Here is an 8,826-nt window from a genome sequence, read left to right on the forward strand (position 1 = left end):
TTTTCAACTGAGGTAGCAACCCGCTCTTTGCACTACTATTGCACTGTAGCATCTCCTTCTAGCTTTCGGCCTCGATCGCCATTAAGTTCGGAGATTCGAACTCGATCAATACGAGCTTCTACTGTGTACTGAAGCTCACCTGCAACCTCGATTGGATCGTCCAAGGAAAGCAAACTCGGTGCGAGAATTGAGTGAGACGTCCTATCACTACCAAAGACCCCACGTTAAACAAGGAGGGCATTCCCTCTGCTTTTGTTGTAATTTTAATTTATTAGTTTGTAATAAGCTATTCTTATCAATACAAACGAAATCTCCATTTTGGGAAATTAATTTTTACACCTACAGAAGATGGCGACCACAGTGGGAGATACCGTTTCTTCAACCGAGATGGTGGTAGCGTAGTTCGACAGGGTTGCTGTCGGGACAACCGTGGAGTCCCTCGTAATCGAGTTTGACCAAGCCAAGTATGAAGAGTAATTGTCTTCCTCCTCCTCTAATGGAAATACATCCCGCAAACACCACAGAGTTGTGCGTAAGGCCCGACCCCAAGCGGCTGAGGCATCCACGCCTAAGGACTCACGACCTTCGCAGACCCCCGTTCCAGAAGAGACAGTTGTTCGCATTGGCGCGGACCACGCCGTCATAGTTCGCGCAGACACCCCTCTCTCCAGGAGGGCCTGCCAGCGATGACAACAGCCTCTCGCCCGACAAGAGGCCCAAGCCCTCACCTCTTATGACGGTCTGAATTACTACTCAGGCCTGAAGAATGCCAGGCGGAGGTGCGGCCCTCCAAATACTGATGGGTTCACCAAATCAGACGAGCCCTCACGCTCGGGCGAGCTTCACTCTGATCGCAACACTTCTCGTTTCGACGAGCCTGGTACTTCTGGCAAGCCCGACCACCCATGTGAACCAACAAGGACGGGCGAACCCACCAAGTTAGGTGGGCTTTGTTTCTCGGGTCATACTCCTGATTCAAGTAAACTGCCCGAATCAGGTGAAGGTGATCCAGAGAAGAAAGGTGAACCCCGCCAGGTTCGCCTAACGAACAGACTTTGCAGGCGAACCAGCCTCGGGGAGGCAGCAAGCGAGCCCCATCAAGCCCACATGAATACACGAACGGTCGAAGCTCGTCAAGCGACGGGAGCTCGCCCGAACGCAAGAGCTCACCCGTCAAGGCGAACTCGCCTGACTTCGACACTTAACCGTTCCACCCAGTGTACTCAAGAGAGTTCATTTAAAACTCTTTCATGCAATCACATGCATGGCCCCTTTGATCTTGGGGGTAGCCACCAGCGACTTGCGGGTGATCTTCGGGATCATCTAGCCCGCAAACGCACCATCCGTGAGGCGAATCCTCAATGTCACTGCGAAAGACTTATCCAAACGGTACTCACCGACTGCCGGTGTGTGAGAACAATGAGACCTTTGGTGTTTGAAAGGATTGCTCAACAGGCTCCCAAGCCGAGATCTTCTTGTCGAAAGCATAGCCGCCAAAGGAGGCGCACCGTCAACGATTTGGAGCTCCCATCTGCTACGGTCAACATGACGAGGAAGGGTAAAACTGTGCTCATGAGTTCCCCAGACTCGGATTCTTTCCTGGGACCTAATCATCCGCTTGTTCAATGCAAGCGCGAAAGTATATTCTTGCGCACCCGTACTCGTACGGGAACGACCCTCCCGCTCGATTATGCACTCTTAGCGTCTCCTTCGGGCGGCGAAGATGAGGTTTGCTCAACAACAGCCACATCCCAAACCTCACACTCGATTCAAGACGAGCTGGCAAGGTTGCACATGGCAGAAACCGCGGAGGATCAAACAATTGCCAAAAAGTTTGAAGAACATCAAGCCGCCATCGAGTCCATAAAGGATATGTTTGAAGAAAAGGGCTATGTGTACCCCACGGAAGCCGGCAGGAAACAAGGAATGGGGACCCACTCCTAATCAGACGACTGAACTGGAAGATAATGTTGATCCGCCTTCGGATCACTCTTCCAAGTCATCGATAGGGACATCGCGTACTGGCGGTACTGCCCGAGACAAGAGGCTCGACGAGTTCCAAAGCCAACTCAATGTCTTGAAGCTCCAGCAAAACATGAACAAGCTGGTGGTGGTCAGGCCATACCCTATCGAGTGGGACACACTCCCCTACCTAGCAAAGTTCAAGTCCATTAGTTTGGTACAGTTTGATGGAAATGGCTCCCCCTCACAGTACATCTACTACTTCATGTCTCAGACCGGATTCCTCAAGGGGAACGATGCTATCCTCACTCGATTGTTCATCGGCACCCTCAAAAGAGTAGCGTTTGAATGGTTCCGCAAGTTGGAACTGAGCTCTATTACATCATGGGCCGATGCGGAAAGACTCTTCCTGGCACGCTTCTTCGATGATGATACAGAGGTGTCGATGACCACCCTCCTTGCTGAAAAGCAAAGAAAGTCGGAGTCAGTCAACAACTTCGTGAAGAGGTTCAAGAATCGGTCAGTTCATTGTCGAGACCAAGTCTCCAAAGCCACGCTGATTGAGATGTACCGCAATAATCTTTCGATCAATATTTTGTCCAAGGTTGGCACGGTAGAAACCCAAACCTGCAAGGAACTTATTCACCAGGGCGAACAGGTTGAGAATATGATCAAAAGGCTGGAGGCCGAGGAGTCTCACCCCAAAATGGGAGTTGCGGAACCGAACGCGCCCAAGAATCCTCCTTGATCAGAACTTGGTGCTTTTTGATTTGTGGCTTAACCACCTTGAGTTAAAGATCCAAGCTTTCATGTTGTTGCTAATCTTGTTTTGATATTTCTTTTTGTTTGCATAACACATTATGGATATGTACGGTGCACCTAGCTTAGGTTATGCCATTAATATTGCTTCTCGTTTAGATAATTTCCCCTATGCTCAATGGTGCGTTAGATTTAAACTTTTCGTTCGATCTAGACACTTTGATTTGTGGGAAATAATTGATTGTGCTTATATTGTACCCACTTCGGAGAAATCCAAGTGGAGTAAAAATGATCAAAGAATGTTTACCATGAATAAGCTCTTGTTAGAATTCTTACACAATGCTTTTGATTCATCTTTAACTAACAAGCTTGATTCTTTTGATAGTGCTTATACATTGTGGAAGCTTATAGAAGCACATTAAGAAAACTTAGAGGAGATCCAACACGCTTTGACAGCTTCTTCCTCAAGTTCAAAAGGAGCATCTTCATGTACACGGCCACTAGACGATAGCCCTAGTGAGGCATGTGAGCCCGATAATGATAATGAATTATCTATTAATGAACTTGCCCGTGGATATGAATTATTAATGCATAGTTTTAAGAAGTTGCAATAAAATTTTGTAAATTTAAAAAGCAAGCATGTTGTATTAAAACCCGATCATGAGTTGTTAGCATCTAAGTTTGATAGAATTTTTAATGAGAATGTGATTCTCAAAGAAAATAATAAAAAATTAAAATTGGATCATATTGTTTTAACTTCAAACATTACTAATGTCATATTAGAAGTAGAGAACATGAAAAATAAAGTTAGTTCTTTTGTTAACACTTATATATGTTTTATTTCTAATAACAATGCATTTGCGCAAAATGGTGAGTTGAATCATGTTAAGAATCGTATATCTACCTTAGATTCAACCCTTAAAATATGCATTGTTAATCATAATAAGCTTATGGACTTGTGTGCAAAGTCGCATGTAAATTCTTCCAAGAAACTCACTCACTATGCACACATGTATCGCAAAACTTATAAGTGTTCTATTTGCGGCCGTAATAGCCATATTACTAAATTTTGTTATAATGCACAAAAACCCATCAAGCCTAATCATATTTGTGCATCCCATCAAGCTTCATCACATCATACACATACACATACACATGCACATAAAGTTCATCATAAGCATGCTCATGTGTACAAATATGATTATTGTGGTCATTTTGGTCATTTGACCAAATTTTGTTTTGATTTGAAAAGAGTTTCTCATTTGAAAAATGATTTTAAACTACAATCTTTATTTGCAAATGTTTCATGTGCACATCCATATGGTCCAAAAAAATAAATGGGTCTTTTTCATTGCACATATTACAATCGAAAGGATCATTTGAGTAATCATTGCTATGACCGGACACGTGCACCACATGCGTCCAAATAGGATCATAACCCTAGGGCATTGAACTTTAATGATAGGGGTCATGTCCCTAGACTCTTTGGTACCAAGAGTAATTTGGTACCAAAGCATATTTGATTTCAAAACACATTTTTTGCATTTTTGTTTTTCATTTCTTGTTTTTGGAAAATGTGTTTTGAAATTTTTGAATATGTAAACAAAAGTATTGACTTAAAAGTATTGACATATAAATTTACGTTTGTTTTCATTTTTATTGGCTTAGATTTTGATTTATGATTTCATTTGATTGATTTGATTTTCATATGAAATTTCATGTTTATCATGATTCCCTTGGCTCTCATGATTTGTTTTCAATTGAAAATATTTTTTCATGATTCTCATGTTTTTCCACTCTTTTGATTTCATAAATCTATATATTGTTTTTATGCTTATATATTGAGACACCTTTTCTAATAATAATTATGTATGTGTTCTCAATCAATCATGACTTATGTTTTTTGAGAATTTATAAAATTTTGGACTCATTGATAAATCATTTGATTTTTTATTTTTGATTTTGATTTTTAAATTTTTTATGTTTTAGACCCTTGTGACACTCTCTCTTAATGATACATATATAAGTGTTTACTTTGTCTCTTTATATGTGAGTTATGATTAGCATGTTTTTATGCTTACTCACATGTTTGACTTAGCCTTTTTCATTGCATATTTTCTTTGTGGCATTTTGATAGGGGGAGCTTTTTTCTCTATATTTGTTTTATACTCACCTATGCTTATTTTTAGGGGGAGCTTTCGCTCTCTTCATTTTTATTTATTTACCCCATTTTGATGTTGACAAAGTAGGAGAGACAAGTATATTGTGAGTATATCTTACTTTGGTTTATGCATGAAGATTTTACTTTTATATATTCATAATGGTTCATGCATATTTTATATACTATTTGTGTAGATTGTTTGTCATCATCAAAAAGGGAGAGATTGTTAGTCTCATGGTTATGAGCCTACTCCCTAATCTTGTTTTGATGATTACAAATAATTCCTAACATTGTGCATCGAGTGCTTGCATTTGTTTTGTTAGGTAATCTACACAAATATCCTTGTTGGAGGTTGGATGGATTGCGGCTTAACGATGACATTCAATAGAGGTTGGCGAAATATCGGAATGAAGCCATTTGAAATTCAAAATCAAATTCAAGATCAAGCTTCATCCGCAACCAAGAAGAGCTTAATTGTAGATTAAGATTGCTTAGGTATAGTTTTTATAGTTTAGGGTTTATACTTGTGTGTTAATACTTAGAGCTCAATCTTATACACACATACACGTTTTGGTTTTATAGTTTTTAAGTTTGAACATGAAACAAAATTGTTTATTTATATACATTCATACATGATTCATATTTATCATTTTTGGTTTTGGTAAACAATGTGTTTAGCCACATATGCATGAAAACTCAATACATATATATAAATATATTTTCATGTTTATATGTTCTTAAGATGATTTCATTAATCAACAAGTTTAAAATCAATGAAATCATGTTTATTTGCAAAAATATGTGTTTATGGATTAAAGACTAAGTTACACCATTTTATATCTTTTCCTATGTCTTTTACTCTATTCAAAATGAATATGCAAGTTTGTTTGTCAAAAACATGTGTTGTTAAGTTTTCATATTTTTGGACTATTTTGCAAAATGAATAGTTTTCACAATTGAGAGATGTAATTTAAAAAATTCTTTTTGTAACATGTTCATGTTCATGTTTATAATTATTTTCCAAAATTTTACATTTTTTATAATTTATTTGCTATTTTTAAGGCACTTTAAAAATCAGATTTCATATATGAACAGTGCATGTGCACGTTCATGAGTCGACTTATAAGCACTGATAAGTCGACTTATGATCTGCTCTGGAAATACAAAATCTTTCTGCTAAGCCGACTCATGTATCCTGTAAGTCGACTTGCTATAAGTCGACTTGTAATCTCTGTTAAGTCTACTTACGTTCTGTTTCCATGTTTGTTGTTTTTGTCTGCTGAGTCGACTTACAATTGAAACAAGTCGACTCATAAGACATAATTTGACTTATGAACTAGATGTTGTACAGTAACGACTAGTTTCCTATTTTTATTATTTTAATGTTTTAGGGTGTTTTTGATGATTTCTTGAGCTGGTTTCTTCTACCCTATATATACCCATTTACCATAACTATTTCTAACTACCAATAATGTTCTTAAACAAGTTTTAAGGGTGTTGGTTTAAGTTTGTTTTCAAGTTTGTGTTTTTTTGTGAAGAAGTTTTCACAAAGAGGAGGCTTACATTTTCGGTTTGAGGAATTCAACCTCATCCATTCATCTACATCTCTTTGTATTATTGGAGAAGTTTTCTAAACTCAATCTCTAGCTATTTATACGTTTGATTATCATTTCCATAAGCTAGACTTTAATTGAGTTTATATTTGATTTTACTCATTGAACACACACAACCTTTGAGCTTTTAGCATTTCACATTAAGTATAATTTGGGTTGTGGTGAGTGGTTCTTGAGTGTGAGTGTAGACGTTTAAAATTGCATATGGGTTCCCGCAAGCAGCTCGAGGCAAAACGCAGACGATAAGTGTCATCATTCAAGTCAGGAAAGGATTATCCGGCCTCGTGGAAGCTAACGAATGCACAAAGTGAGTTGGTGGAGTATACAAGTCAACGGAATGACGAAATGCGCAATACAAGTCCAAAGAAGTCAGAAAGTGTCAAACACCTCAAAGTGGCCCGTACAAAGAATTGGCATTTTGAGCATGATACAATCCGAATCTAGAAAAATTCAAAAGATAAAAGTTGAAGGTCTCATTGTCAGCTTTTTAACGCATCTTGAATCACCTCATTCCGATGTCGGAAGTTAAGGTTGCTACAGTAACTCTGGGTCAACAATTAGTGACCCGCGCTATAGTAACTCCTGACCCGTGCTACGGTAACTCCGGGCCACCAACTCATGCTCGTGCTAAGTAACTCCGGGTCACCAATTGGTGACCCGCGCTACGGTAACTCCTGACCCGCACAGTAACTCTGGCCCACGCTACAATAACTTTGGTCATCAACTCCTGACCAGTGCTAGACAGGTAAACATCCTGACGCCCCCCCCCCCCGCCCCCTGCTAGCAGGTAACGTGCCTACCTGCGCTAGCAGTACTGCCGGTCACCGAAATTATTTACCCCCGCTACAGTACTCCTGACCCCCCACTACAGTACTCGGGTCATTAATTGGTGACCCGTGCTACAGTACTCCTGCCCGCGACCGAACGGGTCACTGTGGTCTGTCCCGCGCCCATAACGTCCAAAACGTGTATTTTGATGATTCTTTCGGGATTTCTTCGTTTCAGAGCTTCCCAACTGATTGGATATCATCCAAAAATATGGTTAGGCCGTTGTCAACTGAAGATACGGCCAAATCCTTTGTTCTTATCCAAATAACCGCATCTGAAGCCCTATAAATACAAACCTAGGGCCTCCTTTCAAAGGGGGATGGAATTTTATCAAGAGGACGAGGTGCTGCTGGATTGAAGAGTCAAGGAGTATGAAATTTCAGAGGAGGCTAGCTAGATCCCGGCGAACTTCGGCATAAAGAAGGAGTATTTCGAAGGATCCGAAGCTCCGTACCTCCTTTCCTTGAGATTAAGCTTGGTCTTAATCTTGAGAAGAGTACTGATTTCGCTTGGTCGATATCAGTACTTCAGCGAATACTTCCTTGGTGAAGTAGGAGCTCTGATCAATTATTCTGTCAACGGGATCTGGTCCGTAGGCGGTCCATGGATAAACCCCGGCACAGGTAAAGATCTCACACAAACAGTAATAGGCGATAAACGTTCTCTGCTGTATGTTGTTTGAAGAAAATTGTAATTTTCTTTATTTATTTATTGTGTAAGATCTTATAAAAAGATCGTTTTTTGGACTTATTGTAACAATTAAAGTTGTAATGAGTTATACAATGAAGAAAACAATTTCCGACCCAAACGGTGAGCTAAATTGAGTTCTCATAGATTGTAGAGAACAAAACTTTGTAATTTGAGCATTCATTATGAGATCACTTTGTAATACATTTGTACACCGAGAGGAGTATGTGGTGAGAGACGTGGTCGATTTCAAGAGGAGTGACGTCGATAGTAACGCCTAGTGAGAGGTTGTAAATCCGAACACTTAAGGAAGGCGACACGGGCTAGAGACCAACACTTAGATGATGTAAAGTGTGATTGCAAGAGTGTGAGTTGTGAAAGTTTTCGGTGAGCTAGAAAACCGAAATTGTGTGGAGTTGTAAACGTTTTTGGATGAATGTCGAAAACTCATTGTGATAGTGGATTCTCCCCGGGAGTGGGGAGCGGAGACGTAGGTCTAAAAGACCGTACTCCATGATCATATTGTGTGTTTGTGTTTGTCATTGACACACTTATTCTTGTGTTCATCTTATATCGCCTATTGTGCTCTTTGCTTACATTGTCTCACTCTTAGTTTAATTTGATATCCTTTCATACATAACTCATATACATCACTTGCTAACATAACTCATATACATCACTTGCTAGGATATAATTGTTAATATGTTTTAAATTAACATAAAATCAGATTAGATTAACATATTACCCTATTATCCCCCTCTAGAGTGCTTTCAATACCGACTCAAAGAAACTTTGCACAAGACAAGCATACTGTAG

The sequence above is a fragment of the Asparagus officinalis genome, chromosome 3 (genome assembly GCF_001876935.1).
Source record: "Asparagus officinalis chromosome 3, Aspof.V1, whole genome shotgun sequence".
Taxonomy (NCBI): domain Eukaryota; kingdom Viridiplantae; phylum Streptophyta; class Magnoliopsida; order Asparagales; family Asparagaceae; genus Asparagus; species Asparagus officinalis.